Genomic DNA, 23,904 nt, shown 5'->3' with positions numbered 1-23,904 from the left:
TGGCCAAATAAAACTGTCCAATCCAGTCTTCATTTATTATAATAAAGTACATTTTTTCTATATGGCTTCCCTGTTAGATACATTTACACCAATGCCTTATATTTTTTAATGTATCACAAATGTAGTTTAGATGTCCGTATTTTACAAATAGCCTATTAAAGATATTTAATGATCAAACTGCTGAAAATCTATATATAAAGCAAACAATTGATTTGTTAAACTAAGATCACTTTATTTAATTTTTAAAGTTACCAATTAGAATAGATTAAGATAAATATGCTAGTGGATAAAAAAAAAAAAACTCAGGCTAGGGCCTACATGTGGTTAGATAGCTATAATTTAAATGTATTGTGCAAAAATAATTTAGCAATTAAAAAATGCATAAATAAGACAATGTACTACTTACCTTTAACAATATAGCTACCAAAGAGATTGTAAAATGCTTTAGTTCATCGGATCCTGCCTAATCATTCCCTGGTATTTTGTTTTCATACACTAGAGGGCGCTGTGAGCCACTGGATTCAGTAGCAGCGCTGATTCTCACAGCTCTCGCCGGGTGCAGTGGCGCGCGCCTGTAGTCCAAGCTACTGGGAGGCTGAGGCTGGTGGATTGCTTGAGCTCAGGGGTTCTGGACTGCAGTGGACTATGTCGATCGGGTGTCCGTGCTAAGTTCGGTATCGATATGGTGCTTCTGGGGGAGCCCGGGACCACCAGGTCGCCTAAGGAGGGGTGAACCGGCCCAGGTCGGAGACGAAGCAGGTCAAAGTCCCCGTGTCGATCAGTAGTGGGATCGCGCCGGTGAATAGACTCTGCAGTGCAGCCTGAGCGATACAGTGAGACCCATTCTTTTGTGTGAACAGTTATTCTGTGAAATCTAATAAATAACAGCAACAACAAATGAACATAAAATAAAGCCCTTAATGGCCAAATAAAACTGTCCAATCCAGTCTTCATTTATTATAATAAAGTACATTTTTTCTATATGGCTTCCCTGTTAGATACATTTACACCAATGCCTTATATTTTTTAATGTATCACAAATGTAGTTTAGATGTCCGTATTTTACAAATAGCCTATTAAAGATATTTAATGATCAAACTGCTGAAAATCTATATATAAAGCAAACGATTGATTTGTTAAACTAAGATCACTTTATTTAATTTTTAAAGTTACCAATTAGAATAGATTAAGATAAATATGCTAGTGGATAATAATAAAAAAAAAAAAACTCAGGCTAGGGCCTACATGTGGTTAGATAGCTATAATCTAAATGTATTGTGCAAAAATAATTTAGCAATTAAAAAATGCATAAATAAGACAATGTACTACTTACCTTTAACAATATAGCTACCAAAGAGATTGTAAAATGCTTTAGTTCATCGGATCCTGCCTAATCATTCCCTGGTATTTTGTTTTCATACACTAGAGGGCGCTGTGAGCCACTGGATTCAGTAGCAGCGCTGATTCTCACAGCTCTAGCCGGGTGCAGTGGCGCGCGCCTGTAGTCCAAGCTACTGGGAGGTTGAGGGTGGTGGATTGCTTGAGCTCAGGTGTTCTGGACTGCAGTGGACTATGTCGATCGGGTGTCCGTGCTAAGTTCGGTATCGATATGGTGCTTCTGGGGGAGCCCGGGACCACCAGGTCGCCTAAGGAGGGGTGAACCGGCCCAGGTCGGAGACGAAGCAGGTCAAAGTCCCCGTGTCGATCAGTAGTGGGATCGCGCCTGTGAATAGACTCTGCAGTGCAGCCTGAGCGATACAGCGAGACTCGGTCTTTTGTGTGAACAGTTATTCTGTGGAATCTAATAAACAGCAGCAACAACAAATGAACACAAAATAAAGCCACTAATGGCCAAATAAAACTTTCCAATCCAGTCTTCATTTATCATAATAAAGTAAATTTTTTCTATATGGCTTCCCTGTTAGATACATTTACACCAATGCCTTATATTTTTGTAATGTCTCACAAATGTAATTTAGTTGTCCGTATTTTAAAAATAGCCTATAATACATATTTAATGATCAAATAGCTGAAAATCTATAGATAAAGCAAATGATTGATTTGTTAAGCTAAGATCACTTCTTTTTATTTTTAAAGTTACCAATTAGAATAGATTAAGAGAAATAGGCTAGTTGCTAAAAAAAAATACAAAAAAATAAAAACTCAGGCTAGGGCCTATATGTGGTTACACAGCTCAAGCCGATCTCACGACCAATCGTACGAATTCGAGGAATGATTAAAAAGTGGGTAATTCGTAAGAATTCTTACGACCTCACTCGTACGAATTAGTACGATTTTGCTAAATCGTACATATTTTACGAATTGGCCAATTCGTATAAATTCGTACGAATGACCTGACCCTTACCCCGCCCCTAAACCTAACCATCACGTGGGTTTAGACAAATCGTACGAATTCGTATGAGTGAGGTTGTACGAATTAGTACGAATTAGCCACTTTTTAATCATTCGTCGAATTCATACGAATTGGTCGTGAGATAGCGTAGGACAGCTATAATTTAAATGCGTTGTGCAAAAATAATTTAGCAATTAAAAAATGCATAAATAAGACAATGTACTACTTATCTTTAACAATATAGCTACAAAAGAGATTGTAAAATGCTTTAGTTCATCGGATCCTGCCTAATCATTCCCTGGTATTTTGTTTTCATACACTAGAGGGCGCTGTGAGCCACTGGATTCAGGAGCAGCGCTGATTCTCACAGCTCTTGCCGGGTGCAGTGGCGCGTGCCTGTAGTCCAAGCTACTGGGAGGCTGAGGCTGGTGGATCTCTTGAGCTCGGGGGTTCTGGACTGCAGTGGACTATGTCGATTGGGTGTCCGCGCTAAGTTCGGTATTGATATGGTGTTCCTGGGGGAGCCCGGGACCACCAGGTCGCCTAAGGAGGGGTGAACCGGCCCAGGTCGGAGACGAAGCAGGTCAAAGTCCCCGTGTCGATCAGTAGTGGGATCGTGCCTGGGAATAGACACTGCAGTGCTGCCTGAGCGATACAGTGAGACCCATTCTTTTGTGTGAACAGTTATTCTGTGAAATCTAATAAATAACAGCAACAACAAATGAACATAAAATAAAGCCCTTAATGGCCAAATAAAACTGTCCAATCCAGTCTTCATTTATTATAATAAAGTACATTTTTTCTATATGGCTTCCCTGTTAGATACATTTACACCAATGCCTTATATTTTTTAATGTATCACAAATGTAGTTTAGATGTCCGTATTTTACAAATAGCCTATTAAAGATATTTAATGATCAAACTGCTGAAAATCTATATATAAAGCAAACGATTGATTTGTTAAACTAAGATCACTTTATTTAATTTTTAAAGTTACCAATTAGAATAGATTAAGATAAATATGCTAGTGGATAAAAAAAAAAAAAAACTCAGGCTAGGGCCTACATGTGGTTAGATAGCTATAATTTAAATGTATTGTGCAAAAATAATTTAGCAATTAAAAAATGCATAAATAAGACAATGTACTACTTACCTTTAAGAATATAGCTACCAAAGAGATTGTAAAATGCTTTAGTTCATCGGATCCTGCCTAATCATTCCCTGGTATTTTGTTTTCATACACTAGAGGGCGCTGTGAGCCACTGGATTCAGTAGCAGCGCTGATTCTCACAGCTCTCGCCGGGTGCAGTGGCGCGCGCCTGTAGTCCAAGCTACTGGGAGGTTGAGGCTGGTGGATTGCTTGAGCTCAGGGGTTCTGGACTGCAGTGGACTATGTCGATCGGGTGTCCGTGCTAAGTTCGGTATCGATATGGTGCTTCTGGGGGAGCCCGGGACCACCAGGTCGCCTAAGGAGGGGTGAACCGGCCCAGGTCGGAGACGAAGCAGGTCAAAGTCCCCGTGTCGATCAGTAGTGGGATCGCGCCTGTGAATAGACTCTGCAGTGCAGCCTGAGCGATACAGCGAGACTCGGTCTTTTGTGTGAACAGTTATTCTGTGGAATCTAATAAACAGCAGCAACAACAAATGAACACAAAATAAAGCCACTAATGGCCAAATAAAACTTTCCAATCCAGTCTTCATTTATCATAATAAAGTAAATTTTTTCTATATGGCTTCCCTGTTAGATACATTTACACCAATGCCTTATATTTTTGTAATGTCTCACAAATGTAATTTAGTTGTCCGTATTTTAAAAATAGCCTATAATACATATTTAATGATCAAATAGCTGAAAATCTATAGATAAAGCAAATGATTGATTTGTTAAGCTAAGATCACTTCTTTTTATTTTTAAAGTTACCAATTAGAATAGATTAAGAGAAATAGGCTAGTTGCTCAAAAAAAATACAAAAAAATAAAAACTCAGGCTAGGGCCTATATGTGGTTACACAGCTCAAGCCGATCTCACGACCAATCGTACGAATTCGAGGAAAGATTGAAAAGTGGGTAATTCGTAAGAATTCTTACGACCTCACTCGTACGAATTAGTATGATTTTGCTAAATCGTACATATTTTACGAATTGGCCAATTCGTATAAATTCGTACGAATGACCTGACCCTTACCCCGCCCCTAAACCTAACCATCACGTGGGTTTAGACAAATCGTACGAATTCGTATGAGTGAGGTTGTACGAATTAGTACGAATTAGCCACTTTTTAATTATTCGTCGAATTCGTACGAAATTGGTCGTGAGATAGCGTAGGACAGCTATAATTTAAATGCGTTGTGCAAAAATAATTTAGCAATTAAAAAATGCATAAATAAGACAATGTACTACTTATCTTTAACAATATAGCTACCAAAGAGATTGTAAAATGCTTTAGTTCATCGGATCCTGCCTAATCATTCCCTGGTATTTTGTTTTCATACACTAGAGGGCGCTGTGAGCCACTGGATTCAGGAGCAGCGCTGATTCTCACAGCTCTCGCCAGGTGCAGTGGCGCGTGCCTGTAGTCCAAGCTACTGGGAGGCTGAGGCTGGTGGATCTCTTGAGCTCAGGGGTTCTGTACTGCAGTGGACTATGTCGATTGGGTGTCCGCGCTAAGTTCGGTATCGATATGGTGTTCCTGGGGGAGCCCGGGACCACCAGGTCGCCTAAGGAGGGGTGAACCGGCCCAGGTCGGAGACGAAGCAGGTCAAAGTCCCCGTGTCGATCAGTAGTGGGATCGTGCCTGGGAATAGACACTGCAGTGCTGCCTGAGCGATACAGTGAGACCCATTCTTTTGTGTGAACAGTTATTCTGTGAAATCTAATAAATAACAGCAACAACAAATGAACATAAAATAAAGCCCTTAATGGCCAAATAAAACTGTCCAATCCAGTCTTCATTTATTATAATAAAGTACATTTTTTCTATATGGCTTCCCTGTTAGATACATTTACACCAATGCCTTATATTTTTTAATGTATCACAAATGTAGTTTAGATGTCCGTATTTTACAAATAGCCTATTAAAGATATTTAATGATCAAACTGCTGAAAATCTATATATAAAGCAAACGATTGATTTGTTAAACTAAGGTCACTTTATTTAATTTTTAAAGTTACCAATTAGAATAGATTAAGATAAATATGCTAGTGGATAAAAAAAAAAAACTCAGGCTAGGGCCTACATGTGGTTAGATAGCTATAATTTAAATGTATTGTGCAAAAATAATTTAGCAATTAAAAATGCATAAATAAGACAATGTACTACTTACCTTTAACAATATAGCTACCAAAGAGATTGTAAAATGCTTTAGTTCATCGGATCCTGCCTAATCATTCCCTGGTATTTTGTTTTCATACACTAGAGGGCGCTGTGAGCCACTGGATTCAGTAGCAGCGCTGATTCTCACAGCTCTCGCCGGGTGCAGTGGCGCGCGCCTGTAGTCCAAGCTACTGGGAGGTTGAGGCTGTTGGATTGCTTGAGCTCAGGGGTTCTGGACTGCAGTGGACTATGTCGATCGGGTGTCCGTGCTAAGTTCGGTATCGATATGGTGCTTCTGGGGGAGCCCGGGACCACCAGGTCGCCTAAGGAGGGGTGAACCGGCCCAGGTCGGAGACGAAGCAGGTCAAAGTCCCCGTGTCGATCAGTAGTGGGATCGCGCCTGTGAATAGACTCTGCAGTGCAGCCTGAGCGATACAGCGAGACTCGGTCTTTTGTGTGAACAGTTATTCTGTGGAATCTAATAAACAGCAGCAACAACAAATGAACACAAAATAAAGCCACTAATGGCCAAATAAAACTTTCCAATCCAGTCTTCATTTATCATAATAAAGTAAATTTTTTCTATATGGCTTCCCTGTTAGATACATTTACACCAATGCCTTATATTTTTGTAATGTCTCACAAATGTAATTTAGTTGTCCGTATTTTAAAAATAGCCTATAATACATATTTAATGATCAAATAGCTGAAAATCTATAGATAAAGCAAATGATTGATTTGTTAAGCTAAGATCACTTCTTTTTATTTTTAAAGTTACCAATTAGAATAGATTAAGAGAAATAGGCTAGTTGCTAAAAAAAAATACAAAAAAATAAAAACTCAGGCTAGGGCCTATATGTGGTTACACAGCTCAAGCCGATCTCACGACCAATCGTACGAATTCGAGGAAAGATTGAAAAGTGGGTAATTCGTAAGAATTCTTACGACCTCACTCGTACGAATTAGTATGATTTTGCTAAATCGTACATATTTTACGAATTGGCCAATTCGTATAAATTCGTACGAATGACCTGACCCTTACCCCGCCCCTAAACCTAACCATCACGTGGGTTTAGACAAATCGTACGAATTCGTATGAGTGAGGTTGTACGAATTAGTACGAATTAGCCACTTTTTAATCATTCGTCGAATTCGTACGAATTGGTCGTGAGATAGCGTAGGACAGCTATAATTTAAATGCGTTGTGCAAAAATAATTTAGCAATTAAAAAATGCATAAATAAGACAATGTACTACTTATCTTTAACAATATAGCTACCAAAGAGATTGTAAAATGCTTTAGTTCATCGGATCCTGCCTAATCATTCCCTGGTATTTTGTTTTCATACACTAGAGGGCGCTGTGAGCCTCTGGATTCAGGAGCAGCGCTGATTCTCACAGCTCTCGCCAGGTGCAGTGGCGCGTGCCTGTAGTCCAAGCTACTGGGAGGCTGAGGCTGGTGGATCTCTTGAGCTCAGGGGTTCTGGACTGCAGTGGACTATGTCGATTGGGTGTCCGCGCTAAGTTCGGTATCGATATGGTGTTCCTGGGGGAGCCCGGGACCACCAGGTCGCCTAAGGAGGGGTGAACCGGCCCAGGTCGGAGATGAAGCAGGTCAAAATCCCCGTGGCGATCAGTAGTGGGATCGTGCCTGTGAATAGACACTGCAGTGCTGCCTGAGCGATACAGTGAGACCCATTCTTTTGTGTGAACAGTTATTCTGTGAAATCTAATAAATAACAGCAACAACAAATGAACATAAAATAAAGCCCTTAATGGCCAAATAAAACTGTCCAATCCAGTCTTCATTTATTATAATAAAGTACATTTTTTCTATATGGCTTCCCTGTTAGATACATTTACACCAATGCCTTATATTTTTTAATGTATCACAAATGTAGTTTAGATGTCCGTATTTTACAAATAGCCTATTAAAGAAATTTAATGATCAAACTGCTGAAAATCTATATATAAAGCAAACGATTGATTTGTTAAACTAAGATCACTTTATTTAATTTTTAAAGTTACCAATTAGAATAGATTAAGATAAATATGCTAGTGGATAAAAAAAAAAAAACTCAGGCTAGGGCCTACATGTGGTTAGATAGCTATAATTTAAATGTATTGTGCAAAAATAATTTAGCAATTAAAAAATGCATAAATAAGACAATGTACTACTTACCTTTAACAATATAGCTACCAAAGAGATTGTAAAATGCTTTAGTTCATCGGATCCTGCCTAATCATTCCCTGGTATTTTGTTTTCATACACTAGAGGGCGCTGTGAGCCACTGGATTCAGTAGCAGCACTGATTCTCACAGCTCTCGCCGGGTGCAGTGGCGCGCGCCTGTAGTCCAAGCTACTGGGAGGCTGAGGCTGGTGGATTGCTTGAGCTCAGGGGTTCTGGACTGCAGTGGACTATGTCGATCGGGTGTCCGTGCTAAGTTCGGTATCGATATGGTGCTTCTGGGGGAGCCCGGGACCACCAGGTCGCCTAAGGAGGGGTGAACCGGCCCAGGTCGGAGACGAAGCAGGTCAAAGTCCCCGTGTCGATCAGTAGTGGGATCGCGCCTGTGAATAGACTCTGCAGTGCAGCCTGAGCGATACAGCGAGACTCGGTCTTTTGTGTGAACAGTTATTCTGTGGAATCTAATAAACAGCAGCAACAACAAATGAACACAAAATAAAGCCACTAATGGCCAAATAAAACTTTCCAATCCAGTCTTCATTTATCATAATAAAGTAAATTTTTTCTATATGGCTTCCCTGTTAGATACATTTACACCAATGCCTTATATTTTTGTAATGTCTCACAAATGTAATTTAGTTGTCCGTATTTTAAAAATAGCCTATAATACATATTTAATGATCAAATAGCTGAAAATCTATAGATAAAGCAAATGATTGATTTGTTAAGCTAAGATCACTTCTTTTTATTTTTAAAGTTACCAATTAGAATAGATTAAGAGAAATAGGCTAGTTGCTAAAAAAAAATACAAAAAAATAAAAACTCAGGCTAGGGCCTATATGTGGTTACACAGCTCAAGCCGATCTCACGACCAATCGTACGAATTCGAGGAATGATTAAAAAGTGGGTAATTCGTAAGAATTCTTACGACCTCACTCGTACGAATTAGTACGATTTAGCTAAATCGTACATATTTTACGAATTGGCCAATTCGTATAAATTCGTACGAATGACCTGACCCTTACCCCGCCCCTAAACCTAACCATCACGTGGGTTTAGACAAATCGTACGAATTCGTATGAGTGAGGTTGTACGAATTAGTACGAATTAGCCACTTTTTAATCATTCGTCGAATTCATACGAATTGGTCGTGAGATAGCGTAGGACAGCTATAATTTAAATGCGTTGTGCAAAAATAATTTAGCAATTAAAAAATGCATAAATAAGACAATGTACTACTTATCTTTAACAATATAGCTACAAAAGAGATTGTAAAATGCTTTAGTTCATCGGATCCTGCCTAATCATTCCCTGGTATTTTGTTTTCATACACTAGAGGGCGCTGTGAGCCACTGGATTCAGGAGCAGCGCTGATTCTCACAGCTCTCGCCGGGTGCAGTGGCGTGTGCCTGTAGTCCAAGCTACTGGGAGGCTGAGGCTGGTGGATCTCTTGAGCTCGGGGGTTCTGGACTGCAGTGGACTATGTCGATTGGGTGTCCGCGCTAAGTTCGGTATCGATATGGTGTTCCTGGGGGAGCCCGGGACCACCAGGTCGCCTAAGGAGGGGTGAACCGGCCCAGGTCGGAGACGAAGCAGGTCAAAGTCCCCGTGTCGATCAGTAGTGGGATCGTGCCTGGGAATAGACACTGCAGTGCTGCCTGAGCGATACAGTGAGACCCATTCTTTTGTGTGAACAGTTATTCTGTGAAATCTAATAAATAACAGCAACAACAAATGAACATAAAATAAAGCCCTTAATGGCCAAATAAAACTGTCCAATCCAGTCTTCATTTATTATAATAAAGTAAATTTTTTCTATATGGCTTCCCTGTTAGATACATTTACACCAATGCCTTATATTTTTTAATGTATCACAAATGTAGTTTAGATGTCCGTATTTTACAAATAGCCTATTAAAGATATTTAATGATCAAACTGCTGAAAATCTATATATAAAGCAAACGATTGATTTGTTAAACTAAGGTCACTTTATTTAATTTTTAAAGTTACCAATTAGAATAGATTAAGATAAATATGCTAGTGGATAAAAAAAAAAAAAAAACTCAGGCTAGGGCCTACATGTGGTTAGATAGCTATAATCTAAATGTATTGTGCAAAAATAATTTAGCAATTAAAAATGCATAAATAAGACAATGTACTACTTACCTTTAACAATATAGCTACCAAAGAGATTGTAAAATGCTTTAGTTCATCGGATCCTGCCTAATCATTTCCTGGTATTTTGTTTTCATACACTAGAGGGCGCTGTGAGCCACTGGATTCAGTAGCAGCGCTGATTCTCACAGCTCTCGCCGGGTGCAGTGGCGCGCGCCTGTAGTCCAAGCTACTGGGAGGTTGAGGCTGTTGGATTGCTTGAGCTCAGGGGTTCTGGACTGCAGTGGACTATGTCGATCGGGTGTCCGTGCTAAGTTCGGTATCGATATGGTGCTTCTGGGGGAGCCCGGGACCACCAGGTCGCCTAAGGAGGGGTGAACCGGCCCAGGTCGGAGACGAAGCAGGTCAAAGTCCCCGTGTCGATCAGTAGTGGGATCGCGCCTGTGAATAGACTCTGCAGTGCAGCCTGAGCGATACAGCGAGACTCGGTCTTTTGTGTGAACAGTTATTCTGTGGAATCTAATAAACAGCAGCAACAACAAATGAACACAAAATAAAGCCACTAATGGCCAAATAAAACTTTCCAATCCAGTCTTCATTTATCATAATAAAGTAAATTTTTTCTATATGGCTTCCCTGTTAGATACATTTACACCAATGCCTTATATTTTTGTAATGTCTCACAAATGTAATTTAGTTGTCCGTATTTTAAAAATAGCCTATAATACATATTTAATGATCAAATAGCTGAAAATCTATAGATAAAGCAAATGATTGATTTGTTAAGCTAAGATCACTTCTTTTTATTTTTAAAGTTACCAATTAGAATAGATTAAGAGAAATAGGCTAGTTGCTAAAAAAAAATACAAAAAAATAAAAACTCAGGCTAGGGCCTATATGTGGTTACACAGCTCAAGCCGATCTCACGACCAATCGTACGAATTCGAGGAAAGATTGAAAAGTGGGTAATTCGTAAGAATTCTTACGACCTCACTCGTACGAATTAGTATGATTTTGCTAAATCGTACATATTTTACGAATTGGCCAATTCGTATAAATTCGTACGAATGACCTGACCCTTACCCCGCCCCTAAACCTAACCATCACGTGGGTTTAGACAAATCGTACGAATTCGTATGAGTGAGGTTGTACGAATTAGTACGAATTAGCCACTTTTTAATCATTCGTCGAATTCGTACAAATTGGTCGTGAGATAGCGTAGGACAGCTATAATTTAAATGCGTTGTGCAAAAATAATTTAGCAATTAAAAAATGCATAAATAAGACAATGTACTACTTATCTTTAACAATATAGCTACCAAAGAGATTGTAAAATGCTTTAGTTCATCGGATCCTGCCTAATCATTCCCTGGTATTTTGTTTTCATACACTAGAGGGCGCTGTGAGCCACTGGATTCAGGAGCAGCGCTGATTCTCACAGCTCTCGCCAGGTGCAGTGGCGCGTGCCTGTAGTCCAAGCTACTGGGAGGCTGAGGCTGGTGGATCTCTTGAGCTCAGGGGTTCTGTACTGCAGTGGACTATGTCGATTGGGTGTCCGCGCTAAGTTCGGTATCGATATGGTGTTCCTGGGGGAGCCCGGGACCACCAGGTCGCCTAAGGAGGGGTGAACCGGCCCAGGTCGGAGACGAAGCAGGTCAAAATCCCCGTGGCGATCAGTAGTGGGATCGTGCCTGTGAATAGACACTGCAGTGCTGCCTGAGCGATACAGTGAGACCCATTCTTTTGTCTGAACAGTTATTCTGTGAAATCTAATAAATAACAGCAACAACAAATTAACATAAAATAAAGCCCTTAATGGCCAAATAAAACTGTCCAATCCAGTCTTCATTTATTATAATAAAGTACATTTTTTCTATATGGCTTCCCTGTTAGATACATTTACACCAATGCCTTATATTTTTTAATGTATCACAAATGTAGTTTAGATGTCCGTATTTTACAAATAGCCTATTAAAGATATTTAATGATCAAACTGCTGAAAATCTATATATAAAGCAAACAATTGATTTGTTAAACTAAGATCACTTTATTTAATTTTTAAAGTTACCAATTAGAATAGATTAAGATAAATATGCTAGTGGATAAAAAAAAAAAAACTCAGGCTAGGGCCTACATGTGGTTAGATAGTTATAATTTAAATGTATTGTGCAAAAATAATTTAGCAATTAAAAAATGCATAAATAAGACAATGTACTACTTACCTTTAACAATATAGCTACCAAAGAGATTGTAAAATGCTTTAGTTCATCGGATCCTGCCTAATCATTCCCTGGTATTTTGTTTTCATACACTAGAGGGCGCTGTGAGCCACTGGATTCAGTAGCAGCGCTGATTCTCACAGCTCTCGCCGGGTGCAGTGGCGCGCGCCTGTAGTCCAAGCTACTGGGAGGCTGAGGCTGGTGGATTGCTTGAGCTCAGGGGTTCTGGACTGCAGTGGACTATGTCGATCGGGTGTCCGTGCTAAGTTCGGTATCGATATGGTGCTTCTGGGGGAGCCCGGGACCACCAGGTCGCCTAAGGAGGGGTGAACCGGCCCAGGTCGGAGACGAAGCAGGTCAAAGTCCCCGTGTCGATCAGTAGTGGGATCGCGCCGGTGAATAGACTCTGCAGTGCAGCCTGAGCGATACAGTGAGACCCATTCTTTTGTGTGAACAGTTATTCTGTGAAATCTAATAAATAACAGCAACAACAAATGAACATAAAATAAAGCCCTTAATGGCCAAATAAAACTGTCCAATCCAGTCTTCATTTATTATAATAAAGTACATTTTTTCTATATGGCTTCCCTGTTAGATACATTTACACCAATGCCTTATATTTTTTAATGTATCACAAATGTAGTTTAGATGTCCGTATTTTACAAATAGCCTATTAAAGATATTTAATGATCAAACTGCTGAAAATCTATATATAAAGCAAACGATTGATTTGTTAAACTAAGATCACTTTATTTAATTTTTAAAGTTACCAATTAGAATAGATTAAGATAAATATGCTAGTGGATAATAATAAAAAAAAAAAAACTCAGGCTAGGGCCTACATGTGGTTAGATAGCTATAATCTAAATGTATTGTGCAAAAATAATTTAGCAATTAAAAAATGCATAAATAAGACAATGTACTACTTACCTTTAACAATATAGCTACCAAAGAGATTGTAAAATGCTTTAGTTCATCGGATCCTGCCTAATCATTCCCTGGTATTTTGTTTTCATACACTAGAGGGCGCTGTGAGCCACTGGATTCAGTAGCAGCGCTGATTCTCACAGCTCTAGCCGGGTGCAGTGGCGCGCGCCTGTAGTCCAAGCTACTGGGAGGTTGAGGGTGGTGGATTGCTTGAGCTCAGGTGTTCTGGACTGCAGTGGACTATGTCGATCGGGTGTCCGTGCTAAGTTCGGTATCGATATGGTGCTTCTGGGGGAGCCCGGGACCACCAGGTCGCCTAAGGAGGGGTGAACCGGCCCAGGTCGGAGACGAAGCAGGTCAAAGTCCCCGTGTCGATCAGTAGTGGGATCGCGCCTGTGAATAGACTCTGCAGTGCAGCCTGAGCGATACAGCGAGACTCGGTCTTTTGTGTGAACAGTTATTCTGTGGAATCTAATAAACAGCAGCAACAACAAATGAACACAAAATAAAGCCACTAATGGCCAAATAAAACTTTCCAATCCAGTCTTCATTTATCATAATAAAGTAAATTTTTTCTATATGGCTTCCCTGTTAGATACATTTACACCAATGCCTTATATTTTTGTAATGTCTCACAAATGTAATTTAGTTGTCCGTATTTTAAAAATAGCCTATAATACATATTTAATGATCAAATAGCTGAAAATCTATAGATAAAGCAAATGATTGATTTGTTAAGCTAAGATCACTTCTTTTTATTTTTAAAGTTACCAATTAGAATAGATTAAGAGAAATAGGCTAGTTGCTAAAAAAAAATACAAAAAAATAAAAACTCAGGCTAGGGCCTATATGTGGTTACACAGCTCAAGCCGATCTCACGACCAATCGTACGAATTCGAGGAATGATTAAAAAGTGGGTAATTCGTAAGAATTCTTACGACCTCACTCGTACGAATTAGTACGATTTTGCTAAATCGTACATATTTTACGAATTGGCCAATTCGTATAAATTCGTACGAATGACCTGACCCTTACCCCGCCCCTAAACCTAACCATCACGTGGGTTTAGACAAATCGTACGAATTCGTATGAGTGAGGTTGTACGAATTAGTACGAATTAGCCACTTTTTAATCATTCGTCGAATTCATACGAATTGGTCGTGAGATAGCGTAGGACAGCTATAATTTAAATGCGTTGTGCAAAAATAATTTAGCAATTAAAAAATGCATAAATAAGACAATGTACTACTTATCTTTAACAATATAGCTACAAAAGAGATTGTAAAATGCTTTAGTTCATCGGATCCTGCCTAATCATTCCCTGGTATTTTGTTTTCATACACTAGAGGGCGCTGTGAGCCACTGGATTCAGGAGCAGCGCTGATTCTCACAGCTCTTGCCGGGTGCAGTGGCGCGTGCCTGTAGTCCAAGCTACTGGGAGGCTGAGGCTGGTGGATCTCTTGAGCTCGGGGGTTCTGGACTGCAGTGGACTATGTCGATTGGGTGTCCGCGCTAAGTTCGGTATTGATATGGTGTTCCTGGGGGAGCCCGGGACCACCAGGTCGCCTAAGGAGGGGTGAACCGGCCCAGGTCGGAGACGAAGCAGGTCAAAGTCCCCGTGTCGATCAGTAGTGGGATCGTGCCTGGGAATAGACACTGCAGTGCTGCCTGAGCGATACAGTGAGACCCATTCTTTTGTGTGAACAGTTATTCTGTGAAATCTAATAAATAACAGCAACAACAAATGAACATAAAATAAAGCCCTTAATGGCCAAATAAAACTGTCCAATCCAGTCTTCATTTATTATAATAAAGTACATTTTTTCTATATGGCTTCCCTGTTAGATACATTTACACCAATGCCTTATATTTTTTAATGTATCACAAATGTAGTTTAGATGTCCGTATTTTACAAATAGCCTATTAAAGATATTTAATGATCAAACTGCTGAAAATCTATATATAAAGCAAACGATTGATTTGTTAAACTAAGATCACTTTATTTAATTTTTAAAGTTACCAATTAGAATAGATTAAGATAAATATGCTAGTGGATAAAAAATAAAAAAAACTCAGGCTAGGGCCTACATGTGGTTAGATAGCTATAATTTAAATGTATTGTGCAAAAATAATTTAGCAATTAAAAAATGCATAAATAAGACAATCTACTACTTACCTTTAACAATATAGCTACCAAAGAGATTGTAAAATGCTTTAGTTCATCGGATCCTGCCTAATCATTCCCTGGTATTTTGTTTTCATACACTAGAGGGCGCTGTGAGCCACTGGATTCAGTAGCAGCGCTGATTCTCACAGCTCTCGCCGGGTGCAGTGGCGCGTGCCTGTAGTCCAAGCTACTGGGAGGCTGAGGCTGGTGGATTGCTTGAGCTCAGGGGTTCTGGACTGCAGTGGACTATGTCGATCGGGTGTCCGTGCTAAGTTCGGTATCGATATGGTGCTTCTGGGGGAGCCCGGGACCACCAGGTCGCCTAAGGAGGGGTGAACCGGCCCAGGTCGGAGACGAAGCAGGTCAAAGTCCCCGTGTTGATCAGTAGTGGGATCGCGCCTGTGAATAGACTCTGCAGTGCAGCCTGAGCGATACAGCGAGACTCGGTCTTTTGTGTGAACAGTTATTCTGTGGAATCTAATAAACAGCAGCAACAACAAATGAACACAAAATAAAGCCACTAATGGCCAAATAAAACTTTCCAATCCAGTCTTCATTTATCATAATAAAGTAATTTTTTTCTATATGGCTTCCCTGTTAGATACATTTACACCAATGCCTTATATTTTTGTAATGTCTCACAAATGTAATTTAGTTGTCCGTATTTTAAAAATAGCCTATAATACATATTTAATGATCAAATAGCTGAAAATCTATAGATAAAGCAAATGATTGATTTGTTAAGGTAAGATCACTTCATTTTATTTTTAAAGTTACCAATTAGAATAGATTAAGAGAAATAGGCTAGTTGCTAAAAAAAAAATACAAAAAAATAAAAACTCAGGCTAGGGCCTATATGTGGTTAGACAGCTCAAGCCGATCTCACGACCAATCGTACGAATTCGAGGAATGATTAAAAAGTGGGTAATTCGTAAGAATTCTTACGACCTCACTCGTACGAATTAGTACGATTTTGCTAAATCGTACATATTTTACGAATTGGCCAATTCGTATGAATTCGTACTAATGACCTGACCCTTACCCCGCCCCTAAACCTAACCATCACGTGGGTTTAGACAAATCGTACAAATTCGTATGAGTGAGGTTGTACGAATTAGTACGAATTAGCCACTTTTTAATCATTCGTCGAATTTGTACGAATTGGTCGTGAGATAGCGTAGGACAGCTATAATTTAAATGCGTTGTGCAAAAATAATTTAGCAATTAAAAAATGCATAAATAAGACAATGTACTACTTATCTTTAACAATATAGCTACCAAAGAGATTGTAAAATGCTTTAGTTCATCGGATCCTGCCTAATCATTCCCTGGTATTTTGTTTTCATACACTAGAGGGCGCTGTGAGCCACTGGATTCAGGAGCAGCGCTGATTCTCACAGCTCTCGCCAGGTGCAGTGGCGCGTGCCTGTAGTCCAAGCTACTGGGAGGCTGAGGCTGGTGGATCTCTTGAGCTCAGGGGTTCTGGACTGCAGTGGACTATGTCGATTGGGTGTCCGCGCTAAGTTCGGTATCGATATGGTGTTCCTGGGGGAGCCCGGGACCACCAGGTCGCCTAAGGAGGGGTGAACCGGCCCAGGTCGGAGACGAAGCAGGTCAAAGTCCCCGTGGCGATCAGTAGTGGGATCGTGCCTGTGAATAGACACTGCAGTGCTGCCTGAGCGATACAGTGAGACCCATTCTTTTGTGTGAACAGTTATTCTGTGAAATCTAATAAATAACAGCAACAACAAATGAACATAAAATAAAGCCCTTAATGGCCAAATAAAACTGTCCAATCCAGTCTTCATTTATTATAATAAAGTACATTTTTTCTATATGGCTTCCCTGTTAGATACATTTACACCAATGCCTTATATTTTTTAATGTATCACAAATGTAGTTTAGATGTCCGTATTTTACAAATAGCCTATTAAAGATATTTAATGATCAAACTGCTGAAAATCTATATATAAAGCAAACAATTGATTTGTTAAACTAAGATCACTTTATTTAATTTTTAAAGTTACCAATTAGAATAGATTAAGATAAATATGCTAGTGGATAAAAAAAAAAAAACTCAGGCTAGGGCCTACATGTGGTTAGATAGCTATAATTTAAATGTATTGTGCAAAAATAATTTAGCAATTAAAAAATGCATAAATAAGACAATGTACTACTTACCTTTAACAATATAGCTACCAAAGAGATTGTAAAATGCTTTAGTTCATCGGATCCTGCCTAATCATTCCCTGGTATTTTGTTTTCATACACTAGAGGGCGCTGTGAGCCACTGGATTCAGTAGCAGCGCTGATTCTCACAGCTCTCGCCGGGTGCAGTGGCGCGCGCCTGTAGTCCAAGCTACTGGGAGGCTGAGGCTGGTGGATTGCTTGAGCTCAGGGGTTCTGGACTGCAGTGGACTATGTCGATCGGGTGTCCGTGCTAAGTTCGGTATCGATATGGTGCTTCTGGGGGAGCCCGGGACCACCAGGTCGCCTAAGGAGGGGTGAACCGGCCCAGGTCGGAGACGAAGCAGGTCAAAGTCCCCGTGTCGATCAGTAGTGGGATCGCGCCGGTGAATAGACTCTGCAGTGCAGCCTGAGCGATACAGTGAGACCCATTCTTTTGTGTGAACAGTTATTCTGTGAAATCTAATAAATAACAGCAACAACAAATGAACATAAAATAAAGCCCTTAATGGCCAAATAAAACTGTCCAATCCAGTCTTCATTTATTATAATAAAGTACATTTTTTCTATATGGCTTCCCTGTTAGATACATTTACACCAATGCCTTATATTTTTTAATGTATCACAAATGTAGTTTAGATGTCCGTATTTTACAAATAGCCTATTAAAGATATTTAATGATCAAACTGCTGAAAATCTATATATAAAGCAAACGATTGATTTGTTAAACTAAGATCACTTTATTTAATTTTTAAAGTTACCAATTAGAATAGATTAAGATAAATATGCTAGTGGATAATAATAAAAAAAAAAAAACTCAGGCTAGGGCCTACATGTGGTTAGATAGCTATAATCTAAATGTATTGTGCAAAAATAATTTAGCAATTAAAAAATGCATAAATAAGACAATGTACTACTTACCTTTAACAATATAGCTACCAAAGAGATTGTAAAATGCTTTAGTTCATCGGATCCTGCCTAATCATTCCCTGGTATTTTGTTTTCATACACTAGAGGGCGCTGTGAGCCACTGGATTCAGTAGCAGCGCTGATTCTCACAGCTCTAGCCGGGTGCAGTGGCGCGCGCCTGTAGTCCAAGCTACTGGGAGGTTGAGGGTGGTGGATTGCTTGAGCTCAGGTGTTCTGGACTGCAGTGGACTATGTCGATCGGGTGTCCGTGCTAAGTTCGGTATCGATATGGTGCTTCTGGGGGAGCCCGGGACCACCAGGTCGCCTAAGGAGGGGTGAACCGGCCCAGGTCGGAGACGAAGCAGGTCAAAGTCCCCGTGTCGATCAGTAGTGGGATCGCGCCTGTGAATAGACTCTGCAGTGCAGCCTGAGCGATACAGCGAGACTCGGTCTTTTGTGTGAACAGTTATTCTGTGGAATCTAATAAACAGCAGCAACAACAAATGAACACAAAATAAAGCCACTAATGGCCAAATAAAACTTTCCAATCCAGTCTTCATTTATCATAATAAAGTAAATTTTTTCTATATGGCTTCCCTGTTAGATACATTTACACCAATGCCTTATATTTTTGTAATGTCTCACAAATGTAATTTAGTTGTCCGTATTTTAAAAATAGCCTATAATACATATTTAATGATCAAATAGCTGAAAATCTATAGATAAAGCAAATGATTGATTTGTTAAGCTAAGATCACTTCTTTTTATTTTTAAAGTTACCAATTAGAATAGATTAAGAGAAATAGGCTAGTTGCTAAAAAAAAATACAAAAAAATAAAAACTCAGGCTAGGGCCTATATGTGGTTACACAGCTCAAGCCGATCTCACGACCAATCGTACGAATTCGAGGAATGATTAAAAAGTGGGTAATTCGTAAGAATTCTTACGACCTCACTCGTACGAATTAGTACGATTTTGCTAAATCGTACATATTTTACGAATTGGCCAATTCGTATAAATTCGTACGAATGACCTGACCCTTACCCCGCCCCTAAACCTAACCATCACGTGGGTTTAGACAAATCGTACGAATTCGTATGAGTGAGGTTGTACGAATTAGTACGAATTAGCCACTTTTTAATCATTCGTCGAATTCATACGAATTGGTCGTGAGATAGCGTAGGACAGCTATAATTTAAATGCGTTGTGCAAAAATAATTTAGCAATTAAAAAATGCATAAATAAGACAATGTACTACTTATCTTTAACAATATAGCTACAAAAGAGATTGTAAAATGCTTTAGTTCATCGGATCCTGCCTAATCATTCCCTGGTATTTTGTTTTCATACACTAGAGGGCGCTGTGAGCCACTGGATTCAGGAGCAGCGCTGATTCTCACAGCTCTTGCCGGGTGCAGTGGCGCGTGCCTGTAGTCCAAGCTACTGGGAGGCTGAGGCTGGTGGATCTCTTGAGCTCGGGGGTTCTGGACTGCAGTGGACTATGTCGATTGGGTGTCCGCGCTAAGTTCGGTATTGATATGGTGTTCCTGGGGGAGCCCGGGACCACCAGGTCGCCTAAGGAGGGGTGAACCGGCCCAGGTCGGAGACGAAGCAGGTCAAAGTCCCCGTGTCGATCAGTAGTGGGATCGTGCCTGGGAATAGACACTGCAGTGCTGCCTGAGCGATACAGTGAGACCCATTCTTTTGTGTGAACAGTTATTCTGTGAAATCTAATAAATAACAGCAACAACAAATGAACATAAAATAAAGCCCTTAATGGCCAAATAAAACTGTCCAATCCAGTCTTCATTTATTATAATAAAGTACATTTTTTCTATATGGCTTCCCTGTTAGATACATTTACACCAATGCCTTATATTTTTTAATGTATCACAAATGTAGTTTAGATGTCCGTATTTTACAAATAGCCTATTAAAGATATTTAATGATCAAACTGCTGAAAATCTATATATAAAGCAAACGATTGATTTGTTAAACTAAGATCACTTTATTTAATTTTTAAAGTTACCAATTAGAATAGATTAAGATAAATATGCTAGTGGATAAAAAATAAAAAAAACTCAGGCTAGGGCCTACATGTGGTTAGATAGCTATAATTTAAATGTATTGTGCAAAAATAATTTAGCAATTAAAAAATGCATAAATAAGACAATGTACTACTTACCTTTAACAATATAGCTACCAAAGAGATTGTAAAATGCTTTAGTTCATCGGATCCTGCCTAATCATTCCCTGGTATTTTGTTTTCATACACTAGAGGGCGCTGTGAGCCACTGGATTCAGTAGCAGCGCTGATTCTCACAGCTCTCGCCGGGTGCAGTGGCGCGTGCCTGTAGTCCAAGCTACTGGGAGGCTGAGGCTGGTGGATTGCTTGAGCTCAGGGGTTCTGGACTGCAGTGGACTATGTCGATCGGGTGTCCGTGCTAAGTTCGGTATCGATATGGTGCTTCTGGGGGAGCCCGGGACCACCAGGTCGCCTAAGGAGGGGTGAACCGGCCCAGGTCGGAGACGAAGCAGGTCAAAGTCCCCGTGTTGATCAGTAGTGGGATCGCGCCTGTGAATAGACTCTGCAGTGCAGCCTGAGCGATACAGCGAGACTCGGTCTTTTGTGTGAACAGTTATTCTGTGGAATCTAATAAACAGCAGCAACAACAAATGAACACAAAATAAAGCCACTAATGGCCAAATAAAACTTTCCAATCCAGTCTTCATTTATCATAATAAAGTAATTTTTTTCTATATGGCTTCCCTGTTAGATACATTTACACCAATGCCTTATATTTTTGTAATGTCTCACAAATGTAATTTAGTTGTCCGTATTTTAAAAATAGCCTATAATACATATTTAATGATCAAATAGCTGAAAATCTATAGATAAAGCAAATGATTGATTTGTTAAGGTAAGATCACTTCATTTTATTTTTAAAGTTACCAATTAGAATAGATTAAGAGAAATAGGCTAGTTGCTAAAAAAAAAATACAAAAAAATAAAAACTCAGGCTAGGGCCTATATGTGGTTAGACAGCTCAAGCCGATCTCACGACCAATCGTACGAATTCGAGGAATGATTAAAAAGTGGGTAATTCGTAAGAATTCTTACGACCTCACTCGTACGAATTAGTACGATTTTGCTAAATCGTACATATTTTACGAATTGGCCAATTCGTATGAATTCGTACTAATGACCTGACCCTTACCCCGCCCCTAAACCTAACCATCACGTGGGTTTAGACAAATCGTACAAATTCGTATGAGTGAGGTTGTACGAATTAGTACGAATTAGCCACTTTTTAATCATTCGTCGAATTTGTACGAATTGGTCGTGAGATAGCGTAGGACAGCTATAATTTAAATGCGTTGTGCAAAAATAATTTAGCAATTAAAAAATGCATAAATAAGACAATGTACTACTTATCTTTAACAATATAGCTACCAAAGAGATTGTAAAATGCTTTAGTTCATCGGATCCTGCCTAATCATTCCCTGGTATTTTGTTTTCATACACTAGAGGGCGCTGTGAGCCACTGGATTCAGGAGCAGCGCTGATTCTCACAGCTCTCGCCAGGTGCAGTGGCGCGTGCCTGTAGTCCAAGCTACTGGGAGGCTGAGGCTGGTGGATCTCTTGAGCTCAGGGGTTCTGGACTGCAGTGGACTATGTCGATTGGGTGTCCGCGCTAAGTTCGGTATCGATATGGTGTTCCTGGGGGAGCCCGGGACCACCAGGTCGCCTAAGGAGGGGTGAACCGGCCCAGGTCGGAGACGAAGCAGGTCAAAGTCCCCGTGGCGATCAGTAGTGGGATCGTGCCTGTGAATAGACACTGCAGTGCTGCCTGAGCGATACAGTGAGACCCATTCTTTTGTGTGAACAGTTATTCTGTGAAATCTAATAAATAACAGCAACAACAAATGAACATAAAATAAAGCCCTTAATGGCCAAATAAAACTGTCCAATCCAGTCTTCATTTATTATAATAAAGTACATTTTTTCTATATGGCTTCCCTGTTAGATACATTTACACCAATGCCTTATATTTTTTAATGTATCACAAATGTAGTTTAGATGTCCGTATTTTACAAATAGCCTATTAAAGATATTTAATGATCAAACTGCTGAAAATCTATATATAAAGCAAACGATTGATTTGTTAAACTAAGATCACTTTATTTAATTTTTAAAGTTACCAATTAGAATAGATTAAGATAAATATGCTAGTGGATAAAAAAAAACAACCTCAGGCTAGGGCCTACATGTGGTTAGATAGCTATAATTTAAATGTATTGTGCAAAAATAATTTAGCAATTAAAAAATGCATAAATAAGACAATGTACTACTTACCTTTAACAATATAGCTACCAAAGAGATTGTAAAATGCTTTAGTTCATCGGATCCTGCCTAATCATTCCCTGGTATTTTGTTTTCATACACTAGAGGGCGCTGTGAGCCACTGGATTCAGTAGCAGCACTGATTCTCACAGCTCTCGCCGGGTGCAGTGGCGCGCGCCTGTAGTCCAAGCTACTGGGAGGCTGAGGCTGGTGGATTGCTTGAGCTCAGGGGTTCTGGACTGCAGTGGACTATGTCGATCGGGTGTCCGTGCTAAGTTCGGTATCGATATGGTGCTTCTGGGGGAGCCCGGGACCACCAGGTCGCCTAAGGAGGGGTGAACCGGCCCAGGTCGGAGACGAAGCAGGTCAAAGTCCCCGTGTCGATCAGTAGTGGGATCGCGCCTGTGAATAGACTCTGCAGTGCAGCCTGAGCGATACAGCGAGACTCGGTCTTTTGTGTGAACAGTTATTCCGTGGAATCTAATAAACAGCAGCAACAACAAATGAACACAAAATAAAGCCACTAATGGCCAAATAAAACTTTCCAATCCAGTCTTCATTTATCATAATAAAGTAAATTTTTTCTATATGGCTTCCCTGTTAGATACATTTACACCAATGCCTTATATTTTTGTAATGTCTCACAAATGTAATTTAGTTGTCCGTATTTTAAAAATAGCCTATAATACATATTTAATGATCAAACAGCTGAAAATCTATAGATAAAGCAAATGATTGATTTGTTAAGGTAAGATCACTTCATTTTATTTTTAAAGTTACCAATTAGAATAGATTAAGAGAAATAGGCTAGTTGCTAAAAAAAAATACAAAAAAATAAAACTCAGGCTAGGGCCTATATGTGGTTAGACAGCTCAAGCCGATCTCACGACCAATCGTACGAATTCGAGGAATGATTAAAAAGTGGGTAATTCGTAAGAATTCTTACGACCTCACTCGTACGAATTAGTACGATTTTGCTAAATCGTACATATTTTACGAATTGGCCAATTCGTATGAATTCGTACGAATGACCTGACCCTTACCCCGCCCCTAAACCTAACCATCACGTGGGTTTAGACAAATCGTACGAATTCGTATGAGTGAGGTTGTACGAATTAGTACGAATTAGCCACTTTTTAATCATTCGTCGAATTCGTACGAATTGGCCGTGAGATAGCGTA

The 23,904-nt window shown here is 39.7% G+C and overlaps 22 non-coding genes across 22 annotated transcripts; all 22 read left to right on the top strand.

Annotated features, from left to right (window-relative positions):
• The first annotated feature begins 551 nt into the window (after nucleotides 1-551).
• On the top strand, nucleotides 552-850 carry LOC148970252 (signal recognition particle RNA). The gene has a single exon (XR_016148825.1).
• Nucleotides 851-1,478: 628 nt separating this feature from the next.
• Nucleotides 1,479-1,777, top strand: LOC148970251 (signal recognition particle RNA). The gene has a single exon (XR_016148875.1).
• Nucleotides 1,778-2,728: 951 nt separating this feature from the next.
• Nucleotides 2,729-3,027, top strand: LOC148970250 (signal recognition particle RNA). Its single transcript, XR_016148964.1, has one exon.
• Nucleotides 3,028-3,651: 624 nt separating this feature from the next.
• On the top strand, nucleotides 3,652-3,950 carry LOC148970249 (signal recognition particle RNA). The gene has a single exon (XR_016148762.1).
• A 952-nt stretch (nucleotides 3,951-4,902) lies between these two features.
• Nucleotides 4,903-5,201, top strand: LOC148970248 (signal recognition particle RNA). The gene has a single exon (XR_016148886.1).
• A 620-nt stretch (nucleotides 5,202-5,821) lies between these two features.
• LOC148970247 (signal recognition particle RNA) lies at nucleotides 5,822-6,120 on the top strand. The gene has a single exon (XR_016148793.1).
• Nucleotides 6,121-7,071: 951 nt separating this feature from the next.
• LOC148970246 (signal recognition particle RNA) lies at nucleotides 7,072-7,370 on the top strand. The gene has a single exon (XR_016148997.1).
• Nucleotides 7,371-7,992: 622 nt separating this feature from the next.
• On the top strand, nucleotides 7,993-8,291 carry LOC148970245 (signal recognition particle RNA). The gene has a single exon (XR_016149035.1).
• A 951-nt stretch (nucleotides 8,292-9,242) lies between these two features.
• Nucleotides 9,243-9,541, top strand: LOC148970244 (signal recognition particle RNA). Its single transcript, XR_016148849.1, has one exon.
• A 624-nt stretch (nucleotides 9,542-10,165) lies between these two features.
• LOC148970243 (signal recognition particle RNA) lies at nucleotides 10,166-10,464 on the top strand. The gene has a single exon (XR_016148792.1).
• A 951-nt stretch (nucleotides 10,465-11,415) lies between these two features.
• On the top strand, nucleotides 11,416-11,714 carry LOC148970242 (signal recognition particle RNA). The gene has a single exon (XR_016148929.1).
• A 622-nt stretch (nucleotides 11,715-12,336) lies between these two features.
• On the top strand, nucleotides 12,337-12,635 carry LOC148970241 (signal recognition particle RNA). Its single transcript, XR_016148823.1, has one exon.
• Nucleotides 12,636-13,263: 628 nt separating this feature from the next.
• LOC148970240 (signal recognition particle RNA) lies at nucleotides 13,264-13,562 on the top strand. Its single transcript, XR_016148874.1, has one exon.
• Nucleotides 13,563-14,513: 951 nt separating this feature from the next.
• On the top strand, nucleotides 14,514-14,812 carry LOC148970239 (signal recognition particle RNA). The gene has a single exon (XR_016148963.1).
• Nucleotides 14,813-15,436: 624 nt separating this feature from the next.
• Nucleotides 15,437-15,735, top strand: LOC148970238 (signal recognition particle RNA). The gene has a single exon (XR_016148782.1).
• Nucleotides 15,736-16,687: 952 nt separating this feature from the next.
• Nucleotides 16,688-16,986, top strand: LOC148970237 (signal recognition particle RNA). The gene has a single exon (XR_016148980.1).
• A 622-nt stretch (nucleotides 16,987-17,608) lies between these two features.
• Nucleotides 17,609-17,907, top strand: LOC148970236 (signal recognition particle RNA). Its single transcript, XR_016148821.1, has one exon.
• Nucleotides 17,908-18,535: 628 nt separating this feature from the next.
• LOC148970235 (signal recognition particle RNA) lies at nucleotides 18,536-18,834 on the top strand. The gene has a single exon (XR_016148873.1).
• A 951-nt stretch (nucleotides 18,835-19,785) lies between these two features.
• LOC148970234 (signal recognition particle RNA) lies at nucleotides 19,786-20,084 on the top strand. Its single transcript, XR_016148962.1, has one exon.
• Nucleotides 20,085-20,708: 624 nt separating this feature from the next.
• Nucleotides 20,709-21,007, top strand: LOC148970233 (signal recognition particle RNA). The gene has a single exon (XR_016148781.1).
• A 952-nt stretch (nucleotides 21,008-21,959) lies between these two features.
• Nucleotides 21,960-22,258, top strand: LOC148970232 (signal recognition particle RNA). Its single transcript, XR_016148979.1, has one exon.
• A 622-nt stretch (nucleotides 22,259-22,880) lies between these two features.
• LOC148970231 (signal recognition particle RNA) lies at nucleotides 22,881-23,179 on the top strand. The gene has a single exon (XR_016149034.1).
• The last annotated feature ends 725 nt before the right edge of the window (nucleotides 23,180-23,904 follow it).

This window comes from Pimephales promelas, chromosome 21 (genome assembly GCF_988280905.1).
Source record: "Pimephales promelas chromosome 21, fPimPro1.hap1.1, whole genome shotgun sequence".
Lineage (NCBI taxonomy): Eukaryota > Metazoa > Chordata > Actinopteri > Cypriniformes > Leuciscidae > Pimephales > Pimephales promelas.
This window is presented reverse-complemented; position numbering and strand designations above follow the sequence as displayed.